The 20,528-nt window shown below is 28.8% G+C and overlaps 1 protein-coding gene across 2 annotated transcripts in view; it reads left to right on the forward strand.

Moving 5' to 3' along the window:
- The window catches only part of LOC126736460 (putative transcription factor SOX-15), a 302,005-nt gene that overhangs the window by 137,416 nt on the left and 144,061 nt on the right, over positions 1 to 20,528 (forward strand). The window lies entirely within an intron of this gene.

A 20,528-nucleotide genomic window follows, 5' to 3' on the forward strand; every position in this document is an offset into this window, starting at 1 on the left:
TGGTACGAAAAATATTACCAAATTAAAATGGCTTAATGAAAAAATATACGGAATCTTTCATTGGAAAATAAACATATTTTAGATGTAAATAGAAATTGTACAGAAGGTTCCAAAAAACCTATAATTTGTGGATCTATTTTCCCTTATAACCGAAATATAAAGTGATTTAGCAGAACCCAATTTTTGTTTAGTTCCTATAATTTCTGAAACAAAACTGTTTTTTTTTTCGAATTTAACGTATTTACTTATGGTGGCCTACCTGAAACTTTTGTAAAATTTTCATGGTGAGATAATATCAGATCGAAAAAATAGATATTGATCCATTTTGATAAAAACTAATTATTAAAAATTATACATAAACAGTCACTTATTTTATTAGCATTTTTTTATAACGGTAATCATAATATGAAAATTAATGATAAAACTAGACATTTTAGTTTTTTTATTGGAAAGTATCGCAAATTGCATATTGAAAAGCTTGAATTATTATTAAGGAATTAAATTCTATATCTAATAGATATAGAAAGATAATAAATAGATAAAAAGATAATAGATATCTATATATAATAGATATAGAAATAATATATAATATCTAAATTCTATACCTAATTTATGAATAAAAAGAAAATATGAAATAACTAGAAAACCTACTGAAAATCAAAGACCAGTTAGGAGTAATTCTTAAATATTGCATCACATTGTTGTTTTAAACTAATGAAAACAAACAACAATGCAAGACAAATAATTTGTAAAACAAAAAACAAAACATGAAGCATTAAATAGTAGTAAAGATTAAATTATTCACAGATGTATGTACTTCAAGCCATCACGTTTAAAAAACTCAATATTAGTAGAAAATCAATTAGGTTATGTATTGAAAGTAGTCGTTCATTTTTTTGTTTAAGAGGCTTACATTTTACAAAAAGCTACAAGTTTGGACAAAGTCTCGAACTTATATTACGATTAATGATTACTTGGTAACACGTGTTTTGCCCCTAAAGGCATCATCAGATCTGATTATCAGTTTCTAAAATTTACATTCATGAAGACAGCAAACCTAAACGTGCACACTACGGAAAGATTCGAATATATATTTAAGTGTTACTTTGCTATACTGATTAGAATAATTATTGTTATCGCGAAAGATCTCGATATTTTACTCTATTATTTACATCAACAATACATTCATTTTATTAATATTAGTTTTAATTTAATATCATTTTTATCAGAAATGTAAATTTGATCACATTTTGAAACGTTCGTAAAATGTAATATAAACTACAATATTTCATAAAGGAAAGTAATACTATTTTAGGAATGTAAGGCGAGGAAAACAAATTATTTTTAATGTACAGTGCTTTCATTTCAAAACGATCCAGCCCTAATAACTTTGTTAAAAAAAAAAAAAAAACAAAAAAACACGTCAAACTAGATATACAGGAGGACGTTTAATTATGCATTTACTGAAGTTCTGTCAATCACCTCTTCACCTTCAGCTAACCTCACTTTAATATGTCAAATGGGAACCCCCATCGTGTTATACATCATAGTAAGGAGCGTAAAATTCTCTATTCAACGGTACCAAAAAAAATTAAATCGGTAAATGTGTAAGCAAATAGTTAGCGAAAATGTCTAGAAATAATGAATATTTTATTTACGCCAAACTTTGGTATGTCAAAGGGCTACCCCATGGTGTGATACATTATTTTAAAAGGCATTCATTATGCTATCAATTGTTGTAAAAAAAATAAAATTGATTGACCAAGAAGCAATTAAAGTGTAAATCGGTAGGGTAGAAAAACAAATTTAAGTAGTTTAACAAATTTATTTTATTAAATGTTCAAATTTAACTCCTTACGAACATTAACAAGTGTCTGCCTCATTCTTGAAATATTCTATTTTTTTAATTCTCAATACTATCATGGGGGTTTTATAAACTTTGCTTTTTAAGTAGCCCCAAAGAAAAAAGTCTAGTGGGGTTAGGTCCGGAGATCGCGCAGGCCATTCGATTGCACCACATCTGCCAATCCACTTTTTTCGAAAATAACGGTACACATTCTTTACTTAAAAAAATATATAATTTGCTTGAACTAAATGTACTGTTTTTTACCACACATTTTAACTTCTAAATTGCTTGTATTTTTTTTTGATGATCTATTATAAAAAATGTACGAATTTTAAAATGATGTAGGTACCACACTAAAAGTATTCATTTAAAATATCAAAGTTTGGCGTACCCCATCGTGTGATACACGATGGGGTTTCCCATTTGACAAATTAAAGTAAGGTTAACTAGAGGTGAAGAGGTGATTGACAGAACTTCAGTAAATGCATAATTAAACGTCCCCTTGTATATCTAATTTGACGTGTTTTTTTTTATTTTTTTTTTTTAAGAAAGTTGTTAAGGGTGGATCGTTTTGAAATGAAAGCACTGTATATTTACCTAAATCCATGTATTAATCCACATATGACTTGAAGCCTGACCTTTCAGGAAAGAAGAAATGGAACACGAATATAAATCGGAATACAAATGTATATATTTTATTATAGTCGTGTAAAAAATTTGTTTTATGACAGAATTGCTTATAATACAAATAAATTCAAAAGTTTTGCATCTTAAATTTCCGAAAGTTTTTTTTATTGGGAAAAATAGATTAGAAACCTATTAATTGATTAGTTTTAATTAGCAAATCAACTAAATGCTTGTTAAAAAACCGTATTACTTTCAAGATTTTTTTTAATGTAGGTTTATTTTTGAATACAAATTAAAATTAACAAATTGATAGATTTTTTAATAAAGGCACTAGAAATCTTTTTAATACCGTGTATTCGCACCTCTAGCGTTTATGCAAGCTTTAAGACGCCTGCCCATACTGCCTATCAGATTGGAGATATGCTGTTGAGGAATATTGTGCCATTATTTTCGAGCAGCATGAACAAGCTCTTGTATAGTCCTAGCTGGGTTTTGGCGTTCTCCCACTACCCTGAAAAGCATGTCCGATAGCACATCTGGTGATAGTGCGGGCCAGTCCAAACGATTAATGCCTTTTGATTTCACATACTCATTTAGAGCTCTGGTACGGCGAGGTCGGGCGTTGTCATTCATAAAAACGAAAGTCGTAACAATTCCTCGTAAGGATCTATATACTTCCACATGTACCTGTCATCAGTCATTGTGTCTTGATTATAAAATAATTATGTGCGACCATTAGATCATCCATCAGGTTTAAGATGGCTGTGATAATAGCCCAGGCATAATAATAAGGCTATGACAATAGCCCAGAACATGTATCCTCATATATAGTATCCTCTTGCACAGGATCCAACTCATGTAACACCTTTTAGGCACAACACCACAATTCATACTCAACACCATTGTGCATGAGCAAGCTGGGCAGCTCTTCCTTCCCTCCATCTGTATCCTGTATCCGATGACATTCCTTCATCAAACAAATTCTTGTTTCGTCAGAAAAAAACAGCGAGTTCCAAAATTCTGCAGTTAGAGCCATGTGCTCTTGTATCCAACTTTTTGAACTTATTCAACTAGTTCATCTAGTTCTTTCTAGTTGAACTAGATCATTTTTTTGAACTAGTTCAAATATTAAACTTTTGGTTTAGGTTGTAGTCCACGTACTCTTCATGGACGGTGATACCTCCTGTGGCCAATATTCGAATCCGCAATGTAAAGACCGATACTTCAACTCTAAAAGCATCACACATATCTCTTTGGAAGGCTGGTATTGCCATATTTGGATTTCTTCGGATGGTTAAATGAATGTAACGGTTCTATTGTAAATTAGGTACACTTTTACCTCTTCTCGGTCTATCATGAAGAGAACTATTCTGCAGATAACGTTTCCAAGTTCGAGATACATCACTTTGCGAAACCCCAACTCTATTTGCAACGAACCTTTGAGAGTGGCCTTGTTCAAGTAAATCCACTATTTTTGCAATGTCATTTATGACTTGTCGAGGCATCTTTCCACTAACTGTCTTGATCTTAATAATCGAACCAAAAATTGAACTTACAAAAATAAATTGTTAACATTTTTGTTAGGCATCAAATATGCAACGAATACGAAAGATTCGTTGAAAAAACCAACAAAAAACGGATGCTAAAGAATTTCTTCGTATAAGATATTGTAAATTTTTCGTATAAAGTACTGTTAAATAATTTATTGTATTGTAATAGGCATAAATTTGAAAGGTGTCGAAACTTACACAGGCATGGAAACTTAATAAAGTTAACCATCTTTAAAGGTTTTTTATATGCAATCAAGAAGTATTATAAGAATGTGCCTTTTATTTTAATTTTATAACATAGAGAATTTGATAAATTGAATGTTTGTAAATAACTTTCAGTTACAACTTAGTTAATGATGTATGACTTTTTTTTCTTGAACCGTGTGAACCAACTAACTCACCTTAATACTGACAAAATGAAGAAATTAAGAAACAAATTGCCAGCCTTCTGGAATCTGACCAATCCCGAAGCTTGGATTGTTTTTTTCTCTTACTCATCCATTTTCACGAAATTCTCTTCTTCTCTCAGCCGGGTGATGGGAAAAAGCAGTAATTGCCGAAACCATTAGCATAGTTGTGGCCTGATTTAAACCTCTGCAGTGAAGCAAATGTCTTAATTATAAAGCGGAGAGCAGGCGCGAATCTAAACGGTCTCTTCAAGCCTTTTGTGGCAACGCAAAAACTCGACTCGCTCTCCCGAGGCCGCTACGTGACTCGTGTGGAAAAATGAAGAAACTTCATCGATCGAAATGTGGACGTCACTTTTCGAACCAAAATAACTATCTTCAACTATTTTTACTTGCTCAATAAATTAATCTCCAATAATTATCCAACTTCAAAGCATAGAGTGGATTATCTGTTCTGTAAGTAGTAAATACAGATTTTTCGAAATTATCTTATAGTTCTAATATATAAAACAATTCCAACCAATATAATGACTTTTTTATGTCATATTAACATATTTAGAGAGACTTTTAATACGTAGAATATATCATCGACTAAAATTCCGTTTATAAAATAGTTAAAATTAGAATAAAACGGTTCTAAAGAATTATTTCCTTGTGTTTGAAATTGCTTGGTTTCTGTTTTTTCTTTTCTACTGGGATTGAAATCCGGAGATCTAGTGAAAAAATTAGAATGACACTCAGGGTTTCTGTAATTAAAAATAATCAATCCGGTCCTGCTTTTGAAAAAACCTGAACTCCATAAAGGGTAAAAATGTCGTACTAATGACAATTGGCAGCGTCGCGACAAAAAAAATCATATAAATCTCGCTATATGTATGACAAACAAGTCGGTTTTGATCTCGAAACCCGTCCAGTATACTAAACGGTACTTATATTGTTTTTTTGTTTCACTTCTGCCCGTCAACTAATGACAGATTCAACTGTCGAGTACCGCGTGCATCGAGGTATTTATATTTCTACTTATATGGTTAATAACTATATTTGTTAATTCGTCTTTTATCTGTTGCAACTGTTATGTAAAGTTTTGCGGACAAAAAGCTGGTAAGCGTATTTCTTAAATTTGTGTTTGTATATTTTTTTATTATTTCATATAAAGTAGTCAATCTTATGGCCTAAGCTTTGGCTACGTCATATGAATACTCAGTTTAGCTGAGCCCCATGGGCTAGCTTTTACGGTTAAGCTTAGGGGGTTTATTGATCTCTGTATCCTTTAGATTGTATGGACAGGCTGTCGGTAAAAAAGATGGTAAATGGTGACACACACGATTAAAAAGAGTAAATACCAGCACACACCCGTGAGTGGAAATGGTGAGGAAATAAGGCGATATTTTAAATTTAATATGTAAAATGTATTTGGTTTATCTGAACTTACATTTTGTTAAATTTAAAAATGGACTTAAGTATTGCAAGTAAAGTTCTGACGTCATAAGACTACCAAGTAAGTTCCTGTAAATAGGAGCAAAGTTTACTGAATAAAATACTATTAAATAAATATAAACTAATATTAAAATACTATAAAATAGTATTTTATTAAGTAAACTTTGATAGGAGGTAATCAAATATTTTAAAAAATCATGCAATTAAGGGAATTATAATTTGAAAATAATGCAATTAATTTATATAACAATAACAGAATACAAAATTACTTTAACAATGTAAACATTTATAACCAGTTTAGTAAACTCCTCCAAAACTATTTGTATGGTTGCTAAAATATTGTTTGTTTAGAAGAGCTTATTAAGAGTTTGTTAAATATTGTAACTTTAGATGTATAAGCCAGTGCTACATATATACTTAAAACATAATGGTACTATCGATTTATATGCTTACGATTTTGTTAGTAAAATGTTTAATTGTTAAAGATTCAAATATCTGACTGTAACATTAACATATTACAAGCTAATTACAATTTCCGTATTGATTAATTCATTTCGTAGAATCACAAATTAAGGAACATATAAATTGATCAAAGATAAAAATTACCTGTCATGATAGTGGTTGCCTATCTATTTATTACTTTAAGTTAATTAAGATAATATAGATCTATGATTATTTAATCGATTTTAATCATTGTTGGTTTTTATTACTTACTAACGAGAAAGTGTTAAATATTATTTTAATCTTATAATATTTATTCGCAATATATATTTCTTTTATAAAAAAAATAGCATTTTTTATATAACATTATAATATACATAAAAACATAAAAGACATAAAAAATTTCTTTAATATTATTCTAACTTTGGATTATTGATTATTGATCACTAATTACGATTTATTTCACACTCATAATAAATTTATAATAAAAATATTTTGATGGGTAATTAAACTAGTTAATTACATCCTATTAGACCGACAATAAATGCATATTAATTCATTGCATCCTGCAAAATTGATTCACTTCAAAAGTATTAAGAGTTTCGTTTAATTTTCTTACCATAAGAGATTTAATAATTAGGCTTTTAATAAAGTGAGATTTTTATTATAATACTAATAAAAATTATCAATGCCGATAAGATAGATATTGGCTACATATACTTACTAAAGTATAAAGTTATACAGTTTGTAAACAAATAATAAAATTGATTGATATTAGCTTTGATAATAAAATAAACTGTTATTTTTCTTTATACTGATAAGGAAAAAATTTATTTGAAGTATATTTATATGTTATTAAAATCAATGATATAATCTTAGGTGAAAACAAAAAACATATATAGAAAATACTATTTCATCTGCTTGATTATTAAAAATAAGTTAGTTAGTGTTAGCGACCCATATTCTATAACCTACTTATTACAAAGGTTTAAGCAATCTATGGAAAATAACCTACAACTTCGAAAACTAATCTTAACATTTTTGATAAATGGCGCTCCTAATATGATTGCTGTATGTTAGTTTTGCATCCATGATGATGCCTAGAAGTTACAAGTAATATCCACCCGCTACAAGATATTTTCATTTGTATCCTTGCGCAACTAAAAAGAAGACACGACCACTGAGCTCATTTCTTCTTTTCAATATTTTACTTAAAAACTTTATTTTTGAAAATATAAATATAAGAAAAAGCCAATTTATTGGCTCAATATCTTAACTTATGCAAACGTTTTTAAGGTAAAGAAGATGAATTTGAAAAATTAAATATATAAAAAAAAAGTAAAAATATTTTTTTGGAGAATTCTGTTTTTCTAAAACAGTCTTTAAAGTTTTTATTTTAAATTGATATTCGTTTTAGGTAGGCTATTGAAAAAAGGAAACGAGCTCAAGAGATCAAACAAGCCGATAGATAAAACTGTAACTCAACTCATGTGCAGATAAAAAATACATTCTAATTTATTGTTGTTTTTTTTTTAATTTGAAATTCATAAAATTCACACTAAACATTTTTGGATTTCATTATGTTATATTCCATACACTAAGTGTTGTATTTTGTTTTTTGAGTTAGTTTTCATGAGTTTGTTATTAAGCCAGTTCAAAACTTCTTGTTCCAAAAACTGTATTAAAAAAATTAAAGAAGCTTTATTGGCTTTTCCCGATTTTTGATCATTTATTCTATTATCCTTATATACAAGAGCATTTTAAATGTATTTGTTAGTATATATAGTTTAAGCTTCTTAATAATTAGTTAATAAAATTTATATAGTTAGGTAATAATGGATATTTTATTCAAGTTCAAATTTTTGCTAAAGAAATATAAAGTATTTTAATTTTTGTTTCCCATAAATTATGTAAATTCATTAGTGAATTTTATGACCTTTCTTTTTTAATTAGTTATAATAACAACATAACATAATGTTTGCAACTTTTTAATGTATCCAAAACTTGTTTCAGTACCGTGTATTGATACTTTGTTGTATTTTTACTTATATAATAATATAAATTTCTAGTAAAGTGCTCCTTTTATAATAACAAAAAAAAATGCAATAAAGATATTAATAGATATAATATTAAACCATATTTTATCGAATCCCGCGAACGCAATTTAAAAATCTTGTTTGTTTTTTATTTTTATAAATAACGCAAAAGCTTCTAATTGTTACAGGCTTGGTTTTATTAGCTTTAGCCTTCTATTTGAATTTGATTCTGATTTTATTTACTAGTTATTATTTTCAAAATTTCATAATTATAGCCTTAAATGACTTTTAATAGATATCTTGATATCCCTTTCCACCATCTCATTTTGTAGCTTTTAATTCTCTAAAATAATTTTTTCTTGGATAAATTTCATAAGATCAAGTTTGCAGAAGCACATATCTTACCTACGACAAGTTAATGCGCGACACTCAGAGTTTCGCAAAATCATAGTCTTGCAACATAGCATTTTTATATTTAGATTTGAATATTTTTATTTACATATTTTATTACATTATATACAGAATAAATATAGAATGTTGAATACAATAACTTAACTTTAAAGGCGTACGTCGGAGCTTAATTTTGGGTCCTTGCTACTTAAAACTTATGCCTTTGTTTTAGAAAACCTTATGACATGAAAAAGATATGATACGAAACTACATATTAGTTTAAATTTAATTACAAAATGTTGCTATTGCATCAGATTCTCTTAATATAAATTCTTATACTACAGAAATTGTAGCATAGGTGCTAATATTCGATACGAAGTTTAAAAATAAATCAATTAAATTCGGCAGTTATATTTAAATATTTTTATATTTTTTGGCCCAAGTGACAAATAGATACAGAGTTTTGAAGTTAAACTGACAATGTCCATACGATAAGAGGTATAAAACCTAAGGGTGGTTCTAGATTTAGTTTTGGAACTGACATTAGAAATTATATTTAAAGGTCAATTATTTTATTGATTTTAAATGTAATCTTTTCCAAATATAAATTTAATCTCTCTAAAAATAAATATTTTGAGTGTATCTTTGAAAATGTGGTATCCTGCTCTGATTTTTTTGCGCTGCAGCTATGCAGATAAAACATATGAACCTTGTCTTATTTACTGATTTGCTATCAATAAATTATATACAAAGGTTTCAGAATTCATGCATCCCTTTTCTTTTTAACCTTAAATCGAATGATGCGTTAAAAAGCCTCATGAATTAAATATCGATTTATTATAATTTCTTACTGTCTGTTTCCTCTATATACTTTTGAACGTTGAATAATCACTGGATCTTTGCAAAAGGCTTAACTCTAGGTCAATAATATATTCCTTTAACACTTTCATAACAATTAATATAACTGGCTAGTTTTATCCAGTTGCAACGAAGTAGCCTTTAAAAAATTGTCTGTGGTGTAAGTCAAAGAGAGAATTTGATTTGTGATTTGATAATGGTTGTGACAATACTTATTTTATCAGTACGTTATTACTAAATCCTTACCAATCATATTATTCATTTAAGCAGCAATGCGGGAAAAAAACATCATTAATATCCCTGAATATGAATGGGAATGACACTTTTGATATGCGTTACCTTCAACCATCGTATACATAACAACTGACCTTTTCTCATATCTCACAATTAATCTAATTACCCACATATTACTTCACATTCTAGTTAACTGACTACTTCAATTTCTATAAATATCATTAAGAAAGTTGCTTCATGGCTATTTTTTTTCGCCAGATTTAAGTCTACGAGTGAAACGATAATTTTTCATAATAATACATTTTTGACCGTCATTGGGCTATCGCTTCAAAAAAAGGCTAAGGATAATAAATCAAAATCAAGTTGTTGTAGGTCTCGAGAAAGAAGCGGGCGGCTACAAATTTCACTTGTGTTGTGACATACTGGGTGAACACTAATTTGAAATACATAGGCGTTACAAAATATAAATAGCTTTGATCATATTAAATATTATTTTTGTAAATTTTAAAATTATGATATATTTATGGGTATATTATTACAAAAAAACAAGAAGAAACTAAATCCATTTGAATATTTTAAAAACCATATTGGGTGTCAAATACTACTAAATAAGAAAAGCAAATTTATTTAGGAGAACATTTCTTACTTTAGCTTTAATGTAATTAGATAGGGTTCGTTTATTATATTAATTTAATTTTATTTTTTTAAATACAGAAAAAGTTATGTGTTTGTTATATAATTCGTATAACATTCATTGTGTGGGTGTTAATATTTACGATAGGCGAAGCTGATAAATCAACTTTAAACCAATTTGTTTGTTATAAGCTATAAAATTGCTATATGTACTTAAAAAGTTATTTAAGTTTATTGAAATTTTAATAAATGTTAGATGGTAAAATAATTTTTATATCAAATACTTTACTTTATCATTTTATGCTTGAATGATATTACGTAATAAGTTTTTAATGTTTTTTTAAATAACTTTATTATAATGACTGTTTCAGATCTGCCAAAATATTATTCATTTAAAGAAACTCTATTATTCATGCATATATTTTATGCCTACAAGCTGCTTAAGTTGCAGTCTGCTATGTTCACATCATATTTTTTTAAATATTACAAGAAGGCATAAATTCTAGGTTAGTTGCTGTGTATAGTCAAGCGTACTCATATAGTGTCTTATATTACAATTTATCTGCAGATTTTAGGCTAGGAAATTGTAATTTTGTTAATAGTGTAATATTTAAAAGCATCTATTTGGATATTTCAAAATAAAATATATATAATCTAAAAAAGTAGTATTTATATAATCATGTTTATCAATTTTTTTTATCAGGTTGATATAAAATTAGATATATTAAAATAATTGAGGAAAAAAATTTCGTTTTATTTCAATTAAAATTTTAAAAAAATCCCTCCTCTTCCTTCGAGAAAAATGTTTCGATATCTATGCCTTCTTTCGACACCACTGAGAAAATAGGCTACCACAAATTACTCTCTGGTATTTCTATCTCCCTCTAATTCGATTTTACCTCCTTAATTTAGATCTTGTTTGGGATTAAATTAAAATTCTGCAAGTCATAATCTACCTAAACTGAAGTCATACCGGCTGTTTAAGATCAAGGTGTTTTTTCTACTCTTGAAGAGCTTATTAAAATGTGCCTGTATTCGTAACTTTAATACGACTTAAGAGCTTTGATGCCACACCTTAGTTTTAACTTCTAAAAGGGCTCTCAAAGGGAAAGCATTTTAACAAGAAAGGTGGATATAGGAAATATTTTATTTATTTAAAACATGCTGCTTTAAGAATAGAATCCCTTAGTTATTTATATAGATTTGAAACTGTTTTGCTCCAATTATGTTGCTAAGAGTTACTACTTTAATTTATTTAGCGTTTTACTTACCATCTTTAAATAGTAGTATTTTTAGTAGCTTATCTTATTTGAAAACGTCATTTGGATCATAATTTAAATTATTTTATGGTAAATCCTCATAACTGAATGATTTCCCATTTTGCTATCACTAATAATTGGTTCTCCAAGGCAAAAAAAATTACAATTTCCAAGTGCATCTGAATATTACCTGGATGAGTCTATAAAAGAAATAAGGTTTTGTAACCTTTCAGCGATATGTTTGTCTTGACAATAAGTCAACGCTAGTAAGGTGAAAGTAAAATAAAATATTAATCAGAAGTTAATAATAAAAGTAAGACAATAATTTGGAATGCCAGAAAAAATAAAACGCTTTAAAAGTGTACATACTTAAGACCAAAACTAACATCTAAGTTACTTTGTTTAATTTAAAAATATTAATGCGTTCTACACTATATAGTAAAAAATATAGTGTGGAACGCTAGCTTGTTTTATGTTTTTTCTTTTTTATTTATAATTGGTTATTTAATTTAAAAAACCTACTTTATGTTTGTATTATTCTAGGATTTTTATTTTCAGGTTTGTTTCACTTGTGCTTTATTTTTCGTTTAAAGAATCCCTTAAACGAGTTTAGAAAATATCAAAACTTTTGTTTAAATTTTTGAAAAAGTTGCCAATTTTTTAAAATGGGGATATTTGTAAAAAGTCTTATACCGGTAATATATTTTGTATATATTTGTAGAAAAATAATAATTAACAAAACTACAAATATATTTTGTCTAAAAAATTTGTATTTAAAATATCTTAAATTCCTCTATGAAAACAAATTAAAATTTATTAAAAATTTTCTTAAGCTACTCTATCCGGTGAAATATTTACAGGGTGTTTCTTAACCTATACGCATAAACTTGGGAATTTATTGCTAATGATAAATAATTACTAATAGTGAAAAAAATTTAGGTAAAATATTTTTAGTTTCTGAGATAATTGTTTTTTTTTCACAAAAATGTAATAACTTTATCAGGTGGAATTTTGTTTTTAAATTAAGAAGTAAACAAGTCCGGATGATATTTATTATGTTTAGTAGTACCTACTTTGCTATCAGTTGATTTTCGAATGAGGAACTAATGGACATGTTACTGGCATACGGGGAATCAAGACAAAACAGTGTGGCTGCAGCTAATCTTTATGCACAAAGGTTAGAGAAACTGGAAATTTGCCGCCGAGGCCAGAGCAACATGGTGGAGCCATTAGACCTAGGCGCATTTGAAATCTGGAGAATTTGATTTTAGATATCATCGAAGAGCATCCTGACATAAGCACTAGAACAATTGCAACGCAATTTAGATTATCACCAGTCACAGTTTGGCGAATTTTAAGGCATGAATTACTGTATCCATATCGTCCAAAGGGTACAAGCTTTACTTCCAAGGGATCATGCGCCTCGAGTAAACTTTTGCGAGTGGTTGTTACATCAGCAGCAGTTAAACCCAAACTTTACCAGGAACATTTTAGCTACGGATGAAGCAATTTTCACACGCAATGGTATTCACAATTTTCACAACACGAATTTTTGGCAGTTGAAAATCCGCATGCCATTCGGCGAACAAACTTTCAACAACGATTTTCAGTAAATGTGTGGGCTAGAATTGTAAACGGAATACTTATTGGCCCTTTCATTTTGGATAATCGTCTAACTGGTGCTCTTTATTTACAATTCTTGCGACAAAATTTGCCGGTACTCCTTGAAGAAGTCCCTCTTCACATTAGGCAGAATTTGTGGTTTCTTCACGATGGTGCGCGACCAGTGCGACGGCATTTGGATCGAATGTGCCCCGAACGATGGATAGGCCGAGGTGGTCCAATTGGATGGCCCTCCTCGATCACCCGACCTTAATCCACTTGACTTTTATTTTTGGGGCCACCTAAAATCTCTGGTGTATGTAACCGAAGTTGACAATGAACAAGAATTAAGAAATCGGATATTTGCTGCCGCCGAGGAAATTCGACTACAACCTGGATTAGCTGCTGTCTGCAACTCTTGGATTAGGCGTGCTCAATTATGTATTAAAAGTCATGGAAATAAATTCGAACAGTTACTATAATAGTTAAATAAACCTTTATTTTGGAGAATTTACGTTTTTTTTTTAATTTTAATTAATAAGTCGTTTATCTCCGTAACTAAAACTATTTTACTAATTTTTTTTTTCACTAATAGTCATTATTTGCCGTCAGCAATAATTTCCCAAGTTTATGCGTATAGGTTAAGAAACACCCTGTATAGTTGCTTAATTTATTCTTGTTGTCTAAAATAAATGGAAAACTTATTAGAGGAAACCGACTTTCTTATCCCACTTTTGCTATCTGCATAATTGTTATTCAGTTAACTTGAACGTTGAACATTATTTAGAAAATAAACCAAAAAAAAAGAGTGATAAATAAACATTGAAACTGAAAAACATTGTTTTAATAACTTTATCGAATCTAAATAAAAGTGTATATTTATAATGTTTACTAAAAAAAAATTAATAATTCATAGAGACAAAGTTAGAATATATAATTATATATAATGAGAAATACATTAAATATTTAATTAATATATGGACAAAATATATGGAAAAATAACTAGAAGTTATTTTTCCAAATCTAGCCTCACCTAAACCAGTATACAGAAAATGTGACGGATAGGTACCCAAACTCATTGAAAAAGCTACCCGAAGCAAAAAAAAGATTATATTTTTCACTCACCAAGGAAAAGGATATACGAGTTATAACATCGAAAGGAACACACGCTAATCGATGTTATCTCGATTAATTTATGCTAAAAGTGAAGGTTACAACACAGCTAGAAATTAGCCTAGCCAAACCAAACCTGAGAATGCAACCTCCAAGTAAAAAAATACTAATAAATTTACAACGTTGCCGTTTAAATTATTAATTAATATAAGGTCGTTAGAAAAGAAACATATATTTTTTAATGAAATAAGTGTATTAACAGTGAATTTTTTTTCTAGATGTTTATCCCAAACAAAATAATTTAAAGTAAATATGCAAAATATATAATGTAATACAAATTTAAAGTAAAACATTTTATAGCTAAGTAATAATAATAAGCAATAAACCAAACAACCACAAAGGCCTTACTTATCTGCAACTTCTAGTGTTAGAAATTTCTGCCTAAGTAGAAAAAGAAACAAAATATTTTTTATTTAATTAGAATTTCCAAATCATGAACATTTGTGGATACTTAAAAAAAAAGTCAATAATCAATAGTCAGAAAAATATGTGTAAATTTTAGGTACAAAACTTAAATAGATATGATAAAATTATGAACAAAATAAAAATCTGAATTTCTTTCCATCCACTGTTTACTAGATTGTGCAAAACAAGTCAGCTCATCTGCTGAATCCATCTGTTTAATATTATATTTAAATTTCTATTTTTAACTTTTTGCTAAAAATAATTAAATACGGATAATTAAATGCTTTGGATATAGGATGTATTTAAAAAGTCTTTGTCCAATACTTATTTATTTTATTTTTGTGAATACAGATTAAAATGTTTTATATCTTCAACATCTTTCAAATACTTAAGTTTTATTATACCCTATTATAAGTATATTTTGAGTTACAAGCTTAATTTGTAAATTTTATGTTAAAGTCTTGTCTATCCTAATACTAATATATATTTTTTGACTATTATTTTTTAAACTTTTAAATTTTTTGAATCCTTATAATTTTTAATCCAATCAGATACTTTAAGAAAATCTCTCGCGGCAAATTTTTTATAATTTTTTCAAGTGCAATGAACATCATAATAATTGTAATGAGACAGAATCATAATAATAGTAATGATAGTGTAAAGGGTATTTGCATGTATACCACATTTATAAACAAAAATGGTCCATAATATAGGACACCATAAGTAACTCTACCATTATCGCATTTACCTTAACAGTTTTATTTCTATTATAAAATTAGGATCGATTAATTAATTTGCTATTCTTTTAAGTCCGTACCTGTATAATTTTTTTTATTAAGGAAGATCTCGTGATTTACTGCATTAAAAAGTCGATCGATCGACGAAAATGTAAATAGTTCGTACATTTTTATTTAATGAATCGAATAACTTAAACATAAGTTTATTAGCATGACGTTTCTCGTTTTAAACCGTCTAAATCTGGTAAACCAATTTTTTAGGTTTTAGCTAGGATAATAAAATTAATTGGGTAGAGACTATGCCACAAAAAAATGTATCATATTCGGAAATGCCTTTTTATTTTCTATTTCTAGCCTTTCTAGTTACAGTTTTTATATTTTGATTTTAGCTATTCATTTTGTGGATTTTGATGCTTTATTTGGTTGCTTATTTATTTTTTTTGTGAACAGACTATTTAATTTTAACTATTAGACTTAATTAACTATAATATTTTATATTTTATTATTATCGATATTTAGTGAATTATTAGACACCTGGTACAGACAGGTTTTGAGATACTAAATAATAAATATAGTTGTTGTAAAAAACGCTATATTATGATGATCTTCACAATTATTTAAAGTTGTTTACAGATTTTTTATAGTGCATTAATATAAAGAAAACTATTTAATATTCATATTATATTAAAAAAAATTAATAAGCCAATACACAATCGTAATCGGCAACACTGCATTAAATATTTCAAGAACAATACTTACCTCGTAGCTCATAGCTTATTTAATTATTATTAAAAGTACCAGCATGACAGGATAAATTAATTCTCTCGTCTCGAATCCCATAAGTTTTTTTAACAGGCATTTTTGATGATTCATTTCGATTTCAGAGAGTTTTTGCGAGTTGAGAGAGAGATAAATATATAGATTTTTAACTATTTTAATTTAAATTAGAAAATATGTTCCATAGTCACCTGAAAATTTCTGTTACAAATCACAAATTACCAATTGCTCAAAGGATTCTCCATTGTTCTTGTTGCAGTTATTCAATTTTCTTTGTAGCGCCCACTTAGTTTGTACCTTGACCTAGCTTTGCCATGTACCGTACGTTGAATTTGCTCAACTTGCATGGATTTATAAAATAATATTTTAAGTTATATCACGATAAATGATTATTGTATTAGGTTATAGATAAAAAAAATGTCTTTGCCTACATTTATTTTAGTACCTTTAAAAAAAAAAGTTACTCTATAAAATAATTTTTTTTATAAATCAAACATTATTTTGAGACATACATATGAATTCTGTTAAATTTGATTTTGGTTTAATGGCAGTTTGGATCTAAGTTGTTTAATGCAAATTAATGTGAGTTATAAGAGTAAATATTAATTTATTTAATTGGATGTGTGTATATGCTTGCTATATCCTAGCTTTGACAAAATTTTAGCAAACTAGCTCGGTGGTAAATAAAAAACGGAATTTTAAAAAACCTCTTTAAAAAAGAAATGAGGCAGTAGATGTGGTAATTCAAGAAAGTTGAAAACATGGCGCCCATATAAAATACAAAATTCCGTAAAGTAGCGGATAAATTTAATAAAAATGAAATGGACCGTTTTTAAAAAAAATGCCAAAACCCGTCGATTTTAATATTAGGTTTATGGTTTTTCTACGTGAAAATGAAATATACAGGGTGACTCAAAAAAGGTATGACGTCATCAATAGCTACGTTTACAACGCACGGATCTGTTAGGTCCATGCATCAAATAATAGATTCTCACAATCAATCATCAACACAATCACAAATGATTTGTGTTGCTGTAGATTTTGTGTTTTTACCTTTTATAAAAGTGTATAACCAGCATCTTTGGGATAATGGATGAATTTTTCGAGTTAAATAATGGTAATCAAGCTTCACTCATCCGCCTCTACCAGAAAAACCTTATCTCAAGGAAGAATTACCTACTGAAGATATGGTTTATTCAACAATGCTTGCTTTTTCACCTTACGCCAAATTTCGTTTCTTTGCGATGCAGAACAAGGACTCATGCAGGTAGAAAAGCTTTAGACCTGGCTAGAAGATCATGGCTGAAAGAAGAAATCAAAGACCACTACAGGAACTTAAACAACGTCAATGTCAAATTAATGTTTCTATTTTTCAAACTTAACAACGTATTACATTATGCGGAATTTATTTATTTGGATTGTAAATTCAGAGATGAAGTAGCAACTTTCGGCTCCACTACTTTCAATAGATTACACAAGAAACTTAGTAACCTTAAAAACAAATATATAACTTCACTTAGACTCAATGATTTCCACGAATATCGCAAAAGTAATTTTAGTCATGTTTTTCACGATAGATTGTGTGTATGAACCTTAGTGGTGTTTCTTTTTTTGAAGTCGAATTAAAATTTCTTAACAATAATTTAATCTTCCTACTAGAACCGACCGATGTGTTAGGAAAACATTGGCTGTAGAGGTTGAAGATGCTCTACAGTCAACGGATATATCAAATAAGAACATTTTAAGAGCAAGAATAATTTCCTTTTTAAATCAAAATTGTTTCCTTAACAATAAACAGAGAATAAATCAAAACAACAGAATATTAAGATGAATAAAAAAGAAAATGAGGGACAACGATATAGTTTTCACAAAAGCCGATAAGGGATCATTCTTACTTGCCTTAAAAAGAGACGATTACATAAATAAAGTAGTGGATTTTCTTAACACAGATGACTTTGAAAAGGTCGACTGAGATCCGACAGGTCCATTCTTTAATAAATTAAAAAAAGTCTTAGACATGACCCTGGTAACCATAGAATATTAAAAAAAAAATTTGTGATGCTGTAGATTTTGTGTTTTTACCTTTTATAAAAAACAATATTAAAATCGACAGATTCTGGGATTTTTTTCAGAAACGATTTATTTAATTTTTATTGAATTTATCCGCTACTTTATGGATGCACTGTATAGTTAGTTAAATAAATATATAACTTATTAAAGAATTTCATCAGAGCTAATAGAAATAAAGACATACCCAAAAACGATAAAGAAAATGTGATACTTAAGAAAACGGGGCTCTTTTGCATTATGTATTACATGTATGGCAGTTCCTGAGTAAAACTGCACCACCAATAAAGGTCAATAAATAACACCTGATATTTCTTACAATATCCCAGAACTTTTTGGAAAGTGTTTTACTGTACTATACAGATTGGCGTTTGGATCACTACACATATAAACTTCGTAACAGGCAAGACGCCGCCGCTGCGATAATATGCTGCTGTTTGAGGTTCGAGTTCGATTATTTTAAATTTTATTTTAGTAAGCGTCTGACGTCGGTCGGGCTGTATTTCTTGCGGAAAATTTTAAAAAATATTACGCGGCATTGGTATAATATTTTTTAGTTTCGTGTTTGTGACCCAGTATCTTCAATATTGCGGAGGGTTGTTGAGTGGGGTCAGAAATAAAACAGAAACCTGTTTACCTAAATGTCGACGTTTCGACTTATATTCGTGAGGATGACATAATATAAGTCGAACCGTCGACATTTAGGTAAACAGGTTTCTGTTTTATTTCTGACCCCACCCAACAACCCTCCGCAATATAATATTTTTCTAATGCCGAAATTACATGTATAAAACCAGCATAGATTCGTAATTACAATTTTTTTATGTTGTGCATTGCATATTGAAAATTAAAGCGTTGTTCTTATTAAAATAAAATATAAACTATAATAAAAATAGAATGTAAACATTATAAAAAACAGAAAATGAAACTCTAAATAATAAACCATAACAAATATTTTTTTAAATAAAAGGCTTAAAAATACCTCCTTCTTTAGCTAAACAAAAGCTTAGCCTGTCGTAAGAGCTGTCTCCTATATCCAAAAGAGCTTGAGGTAAAATGCAACCGAAGATTTAACCATTTTGTTTCTTAACATTTCTCAATTCGTCGACCTACTCTTATGATGTTTATAAATAGCCTCTTTAAAATAACCCCACAAATAAAAGTCATTTGGTGACAAATCGGGAAATCTTGGATCCGATTTAATATTTCTGGCGTTCAATGTACCATCAATGAAAATGGCCCAATAATATGGTCGCCCAAAATACCAGCCCAAACATTCAACTTTTGAGGATACTGAGTAGTAAACTGAAAACTCCTGTGCTTGTTTTTCTGAGACCAGTAATGAACAATGGAAGGATTGTATTTACCATGTAATAGAAAAGATAACTCATCTGAAAACAAAATATTTTTTAAGAAATTTTAATTTTTAATTGCCTTTTCCATTATGGTTTTACATAATGCCATTCTTCGCCACTGATCTTTAAGGAATACCTCCTCCGTTTTGGAATATTTTCAAATGTTTTTGTATCCATGTTTTTTCCAAGTACTCCTCAGAGTTTTATGGTGCATACCCAGCTCCTCTTCAACCCTTCTGCTCGATCGTATTGAATCCTAAACTACAGCACTACAAACCATTTCTTCTCGCTATCTCCTTGACCCTTTTAATAGGTGGCATTTGAGCTTTAATCTTATAATTTCTACATTCTTAAAGGCAAACAGATGTTTCAAAATTTGACACGACATTTAAAATAGTTTTACCACAAGCAATCGGTCTATTTTCAAAATTTACTGAGAATAAATCCCTGCATTATACTGCCGAATTCCGTCCATAAAATCATTTAATCTATTGAGCTTTTTCAGAAGGGGTATATTGATAAATATTTAAAAAAATAGCGCTTTAAGACTCAACAATGCAGTATGCAATCACACAGCAAAATGAGAACTGCTGCCGTGCCGTGCCGAAAACAGCAAATTTTTGGCACGGCACAATCAAAGACGATCGGAAGCCGCCACGCCGCTTGTCAACCAGGAAATAAGCGAGAAGCGGTG

The sequence above is a fragment of the Anthonomus grandis genome, chromosome 5, assembly GCF_022605725.1.
Source record: "Anthonomus grandis grandis chromosome 5, icAntGran1.3, whole genome shotgun sequence".
Lineage (NCBI taxonomy): Eukaryota > Metazoa > Arthropoda > Insecta > Coleoptera > Curculionidae > Anthonomus > Anthonomus grandis.